General features: G+C 39.2%; 1 protein-coding gene across 4 annotated transcripts in view; it reads left to right on the forward strand.

Moving 5' to 3' along the window:
• ESRRG (estrogen related receptor gamma) overlaps window positions 1-14,769 on the forward strand; it is a 383,447-nt gene that overhangs the window by 164,039 nt on the left and 204,639 nt on the right. The gene's annotated exons all lie outside the window — the stretch shown is intronic.

Genomic DNA, 14,769 nt, shown 5'->3' on the forward strand with positions numbered 1-14,769 from the left:
GGCATGTGGTGCCACAGCTCCTGCTTTTGTGATTGGTTTTGCTCTAATGTTTCAGGTTTGTTTAAAGTCCAATTAGTTCTTTTTTTTTTCAAGGGGTTTGCTAAAATAATGGCATGTATTTCCTAATCGCCATAGACTTTCTCCTGGCAAGGCTAGGTTTGGGTAATATCAGATAAAATAAGAGGAGGGAAAGAAAAGATCCCCAGTAGGGCAAAGCTTTAAGCAGCATTCTGTGCTTTTGTTTATAAATTAAGATGCATTGAGCCATTTTGCTGGTTTAGAAAACAGATGAGAGAAAATACTCATTCAACAACCAACACAAGGTATAACATGTTGATAATAAAAGTAAGACGGTGTCTGATCAGGAATGCTGGATTCCATGCCAGGGTCTGAAAGGAAGTTTAGTTGTTTAGGGTTTGTTTGCTTTTACAATGCTGAGCACGTTGTGATGCATTCTGGCATGCCACATCCTGTTACATCACATCAGGTTAGCCCAGGATGCTGAATAACACCAAGAACATGAATTAATGAGAGCTAATGCTCACCTCGTGTTGTTGGAGCATTATCAGGTGCCTTGTTCACTCCAGTTACTATCTGGATTCAGTCCTTCTAAAGCAAATCTGATATTGAAGATATGTGTATTAATTTAACAAATAGAAATGTTGTTTTTCATTAGGCTTCTCAAAGTACATTAATTAATAGATGTAGTTTATCCTTATTAAGCCATTAAAAACAATCCAGGTATTGCACTCAGGGTCTTTCTTTGCTCCTTTTTAAAGGTATGTGTTTTCCTCTGGTGTTTTATTGTTGATGACAAATATCAGCATGGCACTGTCCTCTTGGCTTCCTGCAGATCTGGGGTCCCACAACTGATATTCCAGAAACAAGCTGCATGGATTCTGGAATATGTGGTTGTCACTGTTCAAATTTCCCCCCAGTTTCTAATTTTGAATGAACATCTCTTAATACACCCGTTCTCCTGAGGTGGAGTAATGAGTGTCACTATCTGAGAGATTTCTGATTCAAAGTCATATTCCCATGCGGGTTTTTTTGTTTTGTTTTGTTTTTTTCAAAATTACATGTCTGAAGCTTGAATCCTCTTCTGTCCTGAAATGCAATGACAGCTACACAAAAACAGTGATTGTGAACAGCTGCATGGTTTGTTTCAGCCAGCAGAGAGGAAAAGAGGCCACCACAAACAAGCATCATCCCCAGCTCCTCTCTACCTTTTCAGGTGTGAGGGTTTGAAATGCTGGGGATGGGGCAGAGTAGTTATTGAGGGGATTTGCTTGCTTGGATTCTCTAATTTTTTTCTTCATTTCTGTAGTACCTGTAGCACAGAAGGGCTAAACTTTCATTGTTCTGTTAGCAGCCAGTCACAATTAGAGGATGCTGTAGAGATCTCACCACACTCAAAGGCAGGGTCTGGGTTTGTCAGGAGACCAAACGCCAGTTCTCAGAAATGGAGCTGATTTGGGAATTAACCTAGTAAGCTTTGTGCTGCAGGTAAGGGCCAGATCACACCAGAAAGTATTAAAAAGCAGTTTGGTGATTCTCAGGCACTCAAGAAAAGACTCGCCTGTATGTAAGGATCAGATCTCTTTTCTTATTATCCAGCATGACTAATAACTCGGCCTGTGCTGCAGCAGATATAATTGATGACTGGATCATATTTATGTAAGAGCTGCTGTCGTGCTTCATCCCCATTTCAATGTGTCTGTCTTCATTTTGCCTGTAAGTTGGAGTCAGCACAAGCAATCATTAGCATCCCTTAAAATACACACAAAGGAATCACAATAACTGACGTTTTCACTGGGAAAATGCCGTGGGTGTACGCTGGCACACGTAGCCGGATGCCGACAGCTACTGAGATGATCTTTAAGGAACTGGAATGATCTTTAAGGTCCCTTCCATCCCAAACCATTCTGTGATCTTAGTCATGTGTCTTCTATGAACCATGCAAATATGTAGGGGGAAAGAGTCTTCTCTCTACAGGCAGGTAGAAGGGGCATCTCACAGAAGGACATTCAGAAAAGGGGACACCAAGGCAACACCAGGGCCCGTCGTGCCCACCTCAGTTCCCCTGGTTTTCCTAGACTTCTGCAGGTGTTTCACTAAACAGAAGCACATTGGCAAGCCATCGCCACACTTCAAGCTGTGATCCAGCATTTTGTGATATAGGTCTAATTTAAACATGTGAATAACCCAAGAGATGCTCGTGGCCAAGTCACGTGTAATGTTATGCACGTTTGGTAACTTACTGGTTTAAATACTAAGCAAAAACTATTTGCTCACCAGTAAACATGCAGCCAGTGAGTATCAGATACTAAGAACTATACACATGCAAATGTGTTTGTGTGTCTAGTGTTTCTCTTTTCCAGTTTGCTTTTGTGTGTACACAACTTATTCTATAATACTTATCTACATAAAGAACTTGGTTGTTTTATAAAAATATGTCTGTACAAGCCTGTAGTGTTAACTCTTGTTGATAGTTTCCAAAGAGCTGGTTACAGAAGTTACCGTCAATTTAACAGAAGTCACGTTAATTTAAAAATTGACTTAAAATACAGTAAATGACTCATTGAATCAATTTAAGAATTGACTTAAAGTACAGTAAGTGACTCATTAGATTAAGCTGTAGAAAGACACCCAATAGGAAGAAAAAAAAAAAAGGAAAAAAAATAGATAGAAAGCTGTAATTTGATATCCTGAATTATTTTTGTTAAGAATCAAATAATCTAATTACCAAAAGTGGATGCAAGGACATCTGTCTGAGTATTACCAAATAACCAGACAGCAAAACCACTAATGTAAAGCAAGCGACCAAGTGTTACTGAAATATTTTCATTAATTTGGTACCAGTAATTGAGGTTCACAATAAGGCTTTTAGCTAGGAGATGCTTAATAGTATACCAGATACTATTATTTTACTAAAATTGAGTAACTGTTCTATATGTTCCTAGATTTGTTGAACACCATGTCTATATGTTAAACAGTTTTCTATAGTATTTAAAAATTGACATTTCAAAGAGTGTAATAGCATAATGAAATGTAAACTGAAAACAGGAATGAGTTAATTAGACTAATGATCCCTTGACTCCTTTATTAGCCAGCTCTTTAGAAATTGGGATTAGCTTTGTTTTCTCTGCTGAATAAAGACAGGAAGGATGATGTTGATTCTAGTAAATGACAGCACCAGAAGAAATGAGTGTTTTCCTGTTCATTATAGGTTTCATCATTTAAGACAAAAATTTAGCCTTCCTGCACGCATACCTAATTTTATTACACCTTGAGTTTAGCTCAGATGGGAAGAGAGAAATCAGGAAAATAGCTTAGGAACACCTACTGATCTCATAGCAGTGGTGACTTTAAAAGTGATCTACTCTGTGTTGTTTTGGGGCTTGAAACTTTTAGATTCTTAGTGTGAATCTGGGGTAAACTGGGTCTGAATTTAAACGAAGTCTTCAGAAAAGGCAAGCTTGACAACTTTTTTAACTGGGTTTTGAACACTTAATTTCTCCTCTCTATAGGAGAGTGATTTACATGTGTCTCTGTCTTTTAAGGGCTATCAAGAAGCACGAGAATTATCTCTGTAGTGGTTCAAACCAAGCATGCACATAGAAACGAAATTATTTTTACGACTAATAGGAGGATTTGTATGTTAGCAACTGTTAGTGAAACAGCATCATTAAAACTTCCTGCAATTCCAGACCTTGCTCTCAGGAGTCACTCAGGCCGAGCAAAACCTTAGCTAAAATGCTGAATTATAGGCAGGAAAAAGAAAAACAGAATTTAAATTGGTGAGAGTTAGTGTCAATTCACCAGGCTAATTTCTGCCCTCCGTACCCCCTGTGTACCTCTTCTGCAGCATGTGGGGCAGTGCCGGGATGAGGGAGGGCAGAACGGGAGCCGCTGACAAGCGGCTTTTAAGTTCGGTTTCTTTCTGGTAGATCTTTATCCTGCAAAGTAATGAGTTCCTTGCCTTCCTCTGAAACTTATAGGTATAGAGGGCACCCAGCGCCTTGCAGGATCAGCTCTTTAACGAATGCCTGAAGAATACAAGATTTATCACACAAATGAGGCGATGGAGAGGAGGTGGCAGCAGCTGAGTTATGAAGCTTTTTACTTATAAGCAGGACTCATTTACTATCCCGCACGCCCTCATTAAGCATTCTTTGAGCACCACACTGAAGCAGAAGAAAGAACATCACCCGTTTGTAGTTCAGCCGTAGGTTTTAAAGAGGCGTAGCGGGGCAGCTTGGGGTTGGCAGGATGGTGCTCAGCACACTCGAGCTATTGCAGGTGCTCTTCTTTCTGGAAAGGAGCATCTTGTAGGATCGAGGGCCACCAGTTGGCTCTAGGTGCTACACGGTGGCTCTTTGGTATGGGATTGACTCGATGCCCGATTTTGCTGCGCTCCCAGCAGACCATGCAGCCCAAGCATCGTGTACGGAAGTGTTGAGTGTTACTGGTTGTCCAAGGCCGTGCCTGACCTTGCAGCTCAGTATTAATTTGGAGTGGTGGAATTAAAATTTTCCATTCTTTTGCATTGTCATGCCTCACATTGATAAGCGCAAAGAAATGTAAATAAAAAAGACCTATTTCACAACCCTAGCTACAACCTTTTTGTTTTATGACAAAAGACAGTTAATTAGCATACTAGCAGTAAGCAGCCTTCCCAAACTCGTGCTAATTATGTATTCTGTTGACCGTGACTCCAGTCATAAGGTAATTGGCTTGCAGCAACATGACATTTCAAATCATCTCTTGAAATTACATCAAAAAGCCAGCCTGTTTTGTTTTGATAGGGGAACAATCAATTTGATAAGTGGTAACACAGCTCATTGTTTCACATTAATTAGACTAATTGCAGCATGTTAGCCTCTGAAACAGACAGAACTTGGAGAAGACAAAGGCTGTGGCCTTTAGCATGCAGTGCATGTGGTGGTTCCACTTGCTTGCACATACTGTAGGCAGAAAACAGAGTTGTTAGGATTCAGCCTTGCGGGAGGCTGGGTGTTAACAGGGGTTTGATGTGTTATGCTTAATCCACTGGCTTTCAATTATAAGATCCAGGTTCAAAAAATCCCTGAGAGAGGAAGGGAAGAAAAGCCATTTTGATACTAATGGTGCCACTTTTTTGGTGATCTTGGGCTTTCTGTCTCCTGAAAGACAAAGCACAGATCTGGTAGCGGGATCTCTTAGGCATCTGTAGGCTGTAAAGCCTTTCTATGAGAAGGACTCAGTGCCACTCCTGCTTTTCCTGCTCATTTCTGCTGTTTATTTCTTAGTATACCTTAGTTGGACTGTTTTTTTTTTTTTTTTTTTTTTTTTTCCTCTCCCCACAGCATCACAAACTGTGTGAGGTTGGCAGGGACCTCTGGAGGTCATCTGGTCCAACTCCTGCCCAAGCAGGGCCACCTAGAGCAGGCTGCCCAGGTCCATATTCATATATTCCCTTAAGAATAATGAAAACAAACAAACAAAAAACTTGAGAGGATGGATTACTGAAGAGAGATAGTAGAGATGCATAACCCACCCACACATTTCTAATTTAGAGTATCTTTGCCTGCTATTGAGATTGTCAATTGTACTTAGCTCTGTGATGATTTTTATGATCAAGCTATGTCGGCTGTAGATTGACATGACCAAATGGATTTCACTTGTGACCTAATTGAAATGCAAACCCAAGTTTTAAGAGATGAAAAATTTAAGGGGTTATCTCAGTCCACAGGCTAGGTTAGCTTTGCTGTTCACAGCTTGGGACAGTGTTTCTGGCACACGAAACCCAGCACTGGATGTGTAAAAGGTGTGCTCTTTGACCAGTACCTTGCTAATATGTTTGATAAATGGAGTCATAGTTGGCAGCTTCTCTTAAGACAGAAATGACAAGCATCAGACACTAAATTCCAACGTTGTCTGAATGTGATGAAATCATCTGCAGAAGGCCAAGTTTGACTTCTCTTCTACAGCTCTCTAGTCTACCTCAGTTTAAACTGAAGGATCCACCAGAGTGTTTTAGCTCTTCTAATTACCTCTAGTCAGTGCAATGTAACACAAGCTTACAAAAGTTTAAAAAAAAAAAAAAAAAAAAGAGAGAGAGATTGTGTGGGGGGTGCACTAAGGGTGGGAATTGTTGATTATCATGGATTTGCTTACACGAAAGATGTAATTCTTGAGTTGCTTTCTATGGAAAATTATGTTTTTCAAGTAAGGCCAGGAGATTTAGATATCCACATATTTCTACAGCTCAGTGGGAACCAGGCACAGAATTCACTTACACGTTTTTGTTTCCTCTACGCTCCTTGACCACTAGCCAGTTAGACAGTAAAATGTTTGGGGCAGAGATTTTTAGTTAAACTTGCATGTAGTCTGTTTGGAGAAGTGTAATTTTACTTAAATCAAAGAATTTGTTCTGATAGCTTAACATTATCATTGCTAGTTGAAGCTATATTTTTATTAGTTTTGCTCATGTTTTATGTTGGCCCCTTAGCAAATGGTCATAAACTCTGTTTTAAGCCCAGCTACCAGTGACTTCATACTGCTGATTTATTTCTATCATTTACTGGCAAGAATGTATTTTTAAAAATGTATTCTAAGCAATTCATTCCTCTCCACCTCCTCTCTTCTATGCCTCACTTCTCTTTCCTCCTCCTTCAACGTTTAAATTCTTTCATTCAGCTTAAAATCCTGCCCGGATTAGTGATGTAACTACCCTAAAAATTCCAGGTTTTCTTGGAGAGGTAAGTTAGGAAGCAGCACAAGGCTGAAGCCTCTTAGCATTCTGTCTCGGCGCTGGTTCCAGTTGCCTGAGCAGAAGCTGGACGCGGCGCTGTTAGGATTCAGCCTGCACCCTCGCTGTCACCGCTGCTGCCGCTGCAGCTGGGCTCCCGCTCGGAGTAGAGCAAATCTTTGCTCAGTTAAGCGAGCGTCAGTCACAGGCGAGCTTGGCTGCCAGCCCAGGGTTGTTAGACTCTTCCCTGCTACACCTGAATGAGATATTGACGAGACATTGCTACCTAAACAGAGCTGAGAAACACTAGATTAAAAAAAAAAAAAAAAAAAAAGAAAGAAAAAAAATTAATTAAATTGTCATGGGGATGACAGAATAATTTTGAGAGTGTAACTTACTCTTCCAGTGCTCAGCTGAAATGCTTGCAGTACGGGACCTGCACTGCCTGCTCTGTGACAGGTCATGTTTGATCTTGTTTAAATACCTTTCTCTGTTTTCTCGAAATCCACGACTGGATGGTAACGCTGACTTCCAAGTGAGAAATAGGGGCACAGGTAAATCATAGCTTAGCTAGCTGAAACAGATTGATACGATCCTGCAAGGCGCTGAGCTCTTTCAAAGGTGCTAAATTACTGGTTTCAGCTTACATCAGTAGCAGGCACTCAGCTTCTTGTAGGATTGCACTTTTAAGTTGCTTGGTTATTATCTAGTCAAACAAAATCGACAGGGCCGTAAGACAAAGCAAAAAGGAGCAGTGTGAAATAAAGTTACAGAGTTTGGGGTTGTATGAAGATGCTGCCAGTGGGTATTCTGCATGGAGCAGAGAATAAAGGAAAATCAGACACAGAGCAAAAAGAGATAAAATAGGAATAGTTTTTAAATAGGAATTGCTGGCAGAGCTATTAATCACACAAGTCTTTGAGCTCTTAGGGTTGCATGAGTGGAGCTAATACTAAAGGAGCAAGATACTTTGCTGATATCTCGAAATACACTATTAAAAGCAACAAGCAAAATTAAAGGAAGATAATGTCTGAACAGATTAACGACATGTAATAAGCAAAACAAACAAAAAAATCAAACCCTGAGTATCTTCAAAAATCCAAATCATGATATTGTGACTGTGGTTTTGATGGGATAGAACTTTAACAATCAATTTTGCAACTTGCTCATTTTGGCATACAGTTGCAGCTCCAAGATTAGACTCTGATCTCATTTACACTAATACAAATAAATCAAAATTTCTGCTGCTTTGCTAGCTATATGCCGCAACTATGACCAGAGTGTGGACTCTTGTTAGACTCTGTGCTTTTTTTTTTTTTAACAGCAGATTTCACAGTGCCTCTGAGGTGAGTTAGAACAGGAAGAGAAAAATGCATTTTTCACTGCTGTCTAAGGTAGGCCAACGCCTGCTCTTCCCAGCAGCCAGGTGAAACAGGGACTTCATGCAGGTAGAGGCTTGTTTTTTCTGAAAACAAGAATCAAGTGTCTGAGAATAATAGACAAATAATTTGGACATAATTCTTATTATTGTATTCCTTTTCAAAATTTACGTCATTGCCTTTGAAATGATGTTGTTTAAGTTGTTTCATAGCAAGCTGAACACAGGTTAAGAAATTTGCAAAGGAGCATACTCTTCTCCTTACATGGGATGATATGTTTTTCTTAAAGTCCTTTTCTTGCTATTTCTTTAACCTTCCACCCCTAATACATAATCTAACATGTTTAATAAAAGAAAACAAACCTAAACTCTGTACGGAGCTGGACTTGTGAAACAGCCAGGATTTTCAGTGAAGCCTTCAGGAGCTTTAAATCAGTGTAAAATTTAGCTCATATTGCATTCTCATTGTAAATGGGTTATATGATAATTTATGTTGAGCTGATCATAACTAAGCACCTCATAGTAGTGTCCTTCAAAAAATTTTAATCAAGATTGTCTTTCCCTCTCCACCTCTCTTGGTGCAATTTCAAGAAGTATATTTGCATGTCAATCTGCATGTGTTACTGAAGTTATCCCACTGAAGCAAGCACGGCATCTTCAGTGCATACGTGTTTTAAAGCAGCATAATGACAGGTGACTCTTTGCATTCATTTCTGGTTCGTGCGACTATAAGATTCAGCCCCTTAATTCTTTTAAGCCTTGAAAACAGGGGTATTTCCAAGTGCTTGTCAGATCTGTTTTTCAGGTCTTTTGGTGCTTCATGGTCAGTGTGTGTTGCACAAAGTAGGGGAAGCAACTGCTGATGCTGTGAAAATCACTGGGATTGTCCAGCTTTTGCTTTAAAATCGTTGCTTTTAAGTGCATTTGACATTTACTTTTAGATGTATGTTTTCTCTTGAGGATTCCCCCTGTTTATTGCACAGCAAACAGCAGAGGGGTTCCAGAGATGTGTCTTAGGCAGCAAATGCCAGAGAAGTCCTCACCAGGGCAAGCTTACAAGAAGCTCTTCAAGTCGAGGACTGTCTTATTTTACAGTACTTACACAATATCTAATTCAGTGGGGCTCTGGTCAGCAGTGAGGACAGTGTTGTTCCATGATGATAAGAAACAGTTTCCCATCTAAGGATGGGAAATCAAGATGACCAGGGTGGGGAGAGGTGTACTGGTAAAAGTGGGTGTGTGATTTCTTATGCAGGCTTTTTTCTTTTTCATAATTAAAGGATTATGTTATGCAGTTGCGCATGGATGGATTCCTAGTAGAACCCTAGAAAAGATAAACAAGATTTAAACAGATCGTGAATGGGTATTGAAGGCAAAGGTTATGAGCTAAAACCAAAGAGGTGTGAATCCAGAAACCTAGCTGAGCATATTTTTAGTTAGACTAAAGGTTTAACCTCACTACATGTCAAGCTTGACAGAAGTAGTCTTCATGCTGTGGTGGACCTTTGGAGTTGAAGGTGGAGGACTCAGGATTTGTTGAGGAGTGGCTGAAGTAGAAGAACAGAGAAACTGGGGTAAAGAAAACACAGGTAACTGTAGCTGCAGCAGAAGAAGCGAGTTAGGGGATGCTGCAACCCCTGATGGTGGAGACAGTGAAAGTAGAGATGTTGGTTCTTTGGCAGACACTTTGTAACTTGCTCTGTATGCAAATGTCAGGAGGTCTTTGGTGCATTTGCCCCTAGATCCTGATAAATCAGCAGTCATTCCTAGGCTGGAGGTTTCAGTCTCATAAAATTAATGGAGATATTCCTACAAAATACTCTTTCCCTCTCCCACACTTTATTTGTCCTTTTTTTTTTTTTTTTTCTCTGCCAGTAAACATTAGAAGTTGAGGTATTTCCAAATTATCTTTTCCTTCCCACCAGTCATTTCTGGCAGTTTTCCAAAGGAGAGGAGATGACAGCTTTTCATTGGTCACTTAATTGGGTATGCCCATTGGTCTCTGTGACTTCCAAATTCATATTTTTGTGTGCCTGGGGGCTTTCGTGACAAGGTGCTAATGGGTTCCTGGCTGGGCAAGCACCTGTGTCAGAAAGTGTTTCATAGTGTCCCTTATTTTTCCAGCTCTGACTGCTTCCATTAACTTGCATTTACCCTTATTGCATTCCCCCCAAGGTACTTTTGTTTTAGTTTTTTGCAGACTTATAATCCACATGTGCAAAGGAAACTATTATTCGCATGTGCAAAGGAAGTTATTACTTTTATTACAGAGAGAATATGGGAGTTTCAAATGAGAGCTTGTGTCTGAGACAAGAAATCTAGCAGATGGAGAAAAGAGCTCAGACCACTGACTGGCTCAGGGATTTTCATTACACCAACTAAGAAGTTCTGCAAGGTGGGCTGTGGGTAGCCGGTGGGTATCCTGCTGCTGAAAAATTTAATTTCCAGGATCCAGTTAGGATCCAGTAAATGGTAGGTAACATACCCTACAAGGTTTTGTAATAAAGGTCTTCCAAATGAGCTATTGCTGTAGCCACTCCAGCAATGATTATGATTATGATTGTGAAGGTGAACAGAAATGGTGTCTGCAGCTTTAAAAGAGAAGAAAAGCCTCTGGAAAATGATCTCTGTAGTAGGCTATAGTCTATATAATGAAGACCTTAAGTCCTTTCAGGATGTCCTGTCTAAATGTGTGCTATTCACAGCAATGAATATCATTGCTTCTGAAAAAGAAGGTAGGGTAGCTTTTCTGTTTATTTTCCTCTTAGAGAAGTTATTTTTTGATCATCTAATATATTTTGTGAGATAATATTGGTTTCTTGTCTTGAATCTATGCAATAATTTATCTTTTTATTCCAGTCCAAACTTGGGGAAAAAAAATGCTATGGATTTGTCCTTCTATTACTACTAGCAAGTAAATCCTGTCTATGCAGTGAACCATCCAAGACAGTTCCATAGCATGCTGTCCTTTGCTCTAAGGGGCACTTTCCATAACACGGTGTCATCAGCTCTTTTAACTGAAAATGTTAGACTTTATTCTGCTTCCTAGTCTGCTCTAGTGACTTGGTTTGCGCTCTGCACTTCTCCAAATTCGAAGATGTAAACGGTGAGCTTCTGGGTGGGAAAAAGCCACGTATGGCAGGTTTGGGGTCTTCTAGAAATAGAAGTAGAATAGATTTAGAAATATATTAACAGACCTTGTGCCACTGAAAACATATATGAATGCCACAGGGTCCTTAACTTCCTAACTGGTAGGACAAAACAGGAACAATAAAGGATCTCTTGCGACAAACAGAGTGTGTCTTGGCATAGGTCTTTTAAACAGTTTTTGTTTATACGGTCATGTATGAGAGACATGGCCAAGAACAGAGAAACAGAATGTGTAAATGAGTTTTTTATGACTTGAATGTTCATATGATCATATGATATGAAGGACGGATTGGATTCAAAGTCAGTTCCCTACTGGGGTACCTGCCTTCAGCACAGGACTTTTTCAGTATTTTCAGATGTGCTCCAAAGATAAAGACTATACTGTGCTACAGAAAATGATGTCTAAGCCTGTATAAATGTATGTAGTATTTTTGGAGTCATTTATTCAGCTAGATTAGCTTAAACTATATTGTGTGTTTATCCTTTCCAACAGATAGACATCTTTTATGATTTTTAATTGATCTGTAACCATTTTTTCCAAAGGGAAAATGATTGGATACCTTAAAAACAAATGCGTCTATGACTGGTGCTGATCTGGCAATGACGTACAGAACCTTTTGTTTTCTTTGTTTGTCTTGTACAAGGAGGAGAGGTGATACTGTTAATTTTTTATTTTTATTTTTTCTTTCTCCTGCAAATGTTTTGTTATTAGAGGCTGGTCTTTTGATTCAGCAATGTATTGTAAAGCTTGCCTGCCTGGACATCTTATATTTACCCCAGCATAATAACAGTGGCAATGGACTAGGAACTCACTTAACACGCAGGCTGAGCTGCAATCTGTGCCCTGCTCGTGTTGCTGGAAGAGCAGCTGCCAGGGAATCTTGTGAGGTTCTCCGGACTGCCTTGTCCTCCATCCCAGCACTGCTGTACTTTGGGGCTACTATGTATTTGTAGCTGAATATCTGGATATACCTATCAAATTGCAGGAAAAGTATGTTTCAGTGGCCAGTGTTCAAACCCAGCACTCTCCACTCCCAAAGGAAGTAAGACAGCAGCTCTAACTCAGGGGCTCGAATCTCATGCCTTTAGTTCTCTTATTCTGTTTTGCCCACCACCAAATTTACCTCCCAGATATGCTGCTGTGAGAATTTCTGAGTAATTCATTGTCAGCAATTAAGTTATTCTAGAATTACTCCAGTGTAGCTGAGAACAAAATTAAACCTCTAGTCTGTTCTGGGAAATTAAACAGATATGTTTTTTTTCTAAGTGGTTTCTAATACATTTCGTTAGGAAATTATTTGATGAGTGTCACTTAGGCATTTGGGATTGGTATGGTGTCAGGGGTTTGAACAGTCTGACAATTTGTAGCCGGCCAAAAGGAAATGAAAGCCTAATATCTTCACAGAACACTTCAATATTTTTAATCTTTTTTTTTTTTTTTTTTTTTCCTTCCAAACATTGAAAGCTTCAAAGATGTCATAAAGGCATGCAATAGTAGATTCATTCCTAAAGGCCTGGGAGTGCTCCAACTTATTTTCCTAAATGAGTTTGGCTATCTTAAAACTTAGTCCTCTCATGGTATTAGTTTGTGTCTGTGGCAATTGCTGTAATTTTCACAAGTAAGCAGTCTGCAAGCATGAGGCAGAGATTCAATTGTACTTTTCTTAAATTGCATCAAAAAAACACCTAGATCTTGTTCTGCTATGACTTCACAGTTTTTAGGATACCAGAAAAACTTTATGCGAAGGCTGATGCAATATTCTTGGCCACAGAACAATTTAACTGAGTTCACTGGAAACCTGAAGGGAGGTGAATCCACCAAGGTCAGTTACATGATTATATTATTTTTTCAATGTGAATAAACAGATGTTCACTTTCATGATTATTCACACCTATAGAATTGGACATTAGGTAAAGTATTCCAGCGTACCGTTACACCTAAAACAGCATTGTTGCTGCTGAAGGCATGAAAAACTTTTAAATCCCGTTGGATGCTGACAGAAATACTGATATTGTTGACTATTGTTGATTTTCAATCCCATTTCTCTCATGTTTGGAACATAGGACTAGACCAGGTTTGTTGTCAAATTTGCATGCTTTTTTTTTTTCCTAATATAATTAGTAGGGTACTTTGGATTTTTGCAAAGACAAGTGAAATCTGGTCCACTGGACCTCTGTTGATTCCTCAAGCTGGGACTTCAGTAAAGGGTCTCATTAAAAATTACCTGCCATATGCAGGAAAGAAAACAGTTCCTTGACCAAGAAATAGTCCTTGAATTGTGTTTGGGCCATTATTTTTGAGATAGTGTTACTGTACATTAATGTAATAATTTTTTTCTACATCAATTTTTTGTGATTTTTCTGGTTTCTATAATTATTCTACATCAGTCTGGTGATACAGAAGAATACTATTTTGTCCAGTTATGTGTCTGCACATATTTGTCTTATACTGTCCAAACAATGCTAAACTGTTCAAGTGTACCTGTGATTTTCGTGTAACTGACTCTTACTGCTTTTCACATAACACCTCTTTCCTAATTTTTGCTATATCTCTTACTTCTTTTAAACTTCCTTAGGGAATTCTCTTCTGCCATTCTCTTCTCAGACCTGAGCTAATTTCTGGTTTTATATGTGTGCCGAATAACTGGCTCTTCATCCTCATAAATATGCCTTCCATTAGGCATGTTGAAACCTATCTGTGAGAGAAATGCAAAGAGAGGTGGAAGAAGATCATGATAGGCAAGAAAGTTTGAGAGAGCTGGTCAGGCAGTTTGTCTACCTGGTCTCTGTCTTCTTACCTAAACTGTATTGACTGTAATGTTGACACACAAACATCACTTCAGATGCGTGCATAACTGCACCGAACTGGCCTCCTGCCGCTATAGTGTAATGACCACGGTAGATACAGTAATAGAACAATGAGATAAGTAAGTGGAGGATCCTTTTCCATGCAAGAGATTTTTATTTCTTTCTCTCAAGATGCAAGTGTTGGCCTGACAGTAGTCAAAGAGAAATGTCAAGACAGGAAATAGAAGAGTAGAGAATATGTATTGTGTTGGCGCATCAATCTCTTGCACACTCTGTATAAAAATATATTTTATATTATATTAATAAATGTCCATATAATCCAGTACAGCTGGAGTCTAACCACACCTGGATGAATATCTTTGGTTATGTTTAATCCACTTCTCACATGAAAGAAACCACCCCTGTACGTTTTTGAAAAAATACTTTGCTTTACTCTATGCTTTTAGTCTTCAGTCTCAGTCTTGGTATGTAATTGTTAATACCAGCTGGACAGTTGCATGCAAGGCTTCTAGTTAACATTCATAGTGAGCTTCACTGAGCAAAGTGGACACTGTGTGATTAATAAAAAGGTATTCTTAAAGCTCAGTGTAGCTCAACAACAAATATAAATGGGGGAATAACCTCCCTCTTCACCTTTCTTTGAAAAGATAGGAAAAGCAAAAAGATAATTTGTCCAGCTAGAACCTTGCTTAGAATTATG

This window comes from Cygnus atratus, chromosome 3 (genome assembly GCF_013377495.2).
Source record: "Cygnus atratus isolate AKBS03 ecotype Queensland, Australia chromosome 3, CAtr_DNAZoo_HiC_assembly, whole genome shotgun sequence".
Lineage (NCBI taxonomy): Eukaryota > Metazoa > Chordata > Aves > Anseriformes > Anatidae > Cygnus > Cygnus atratus.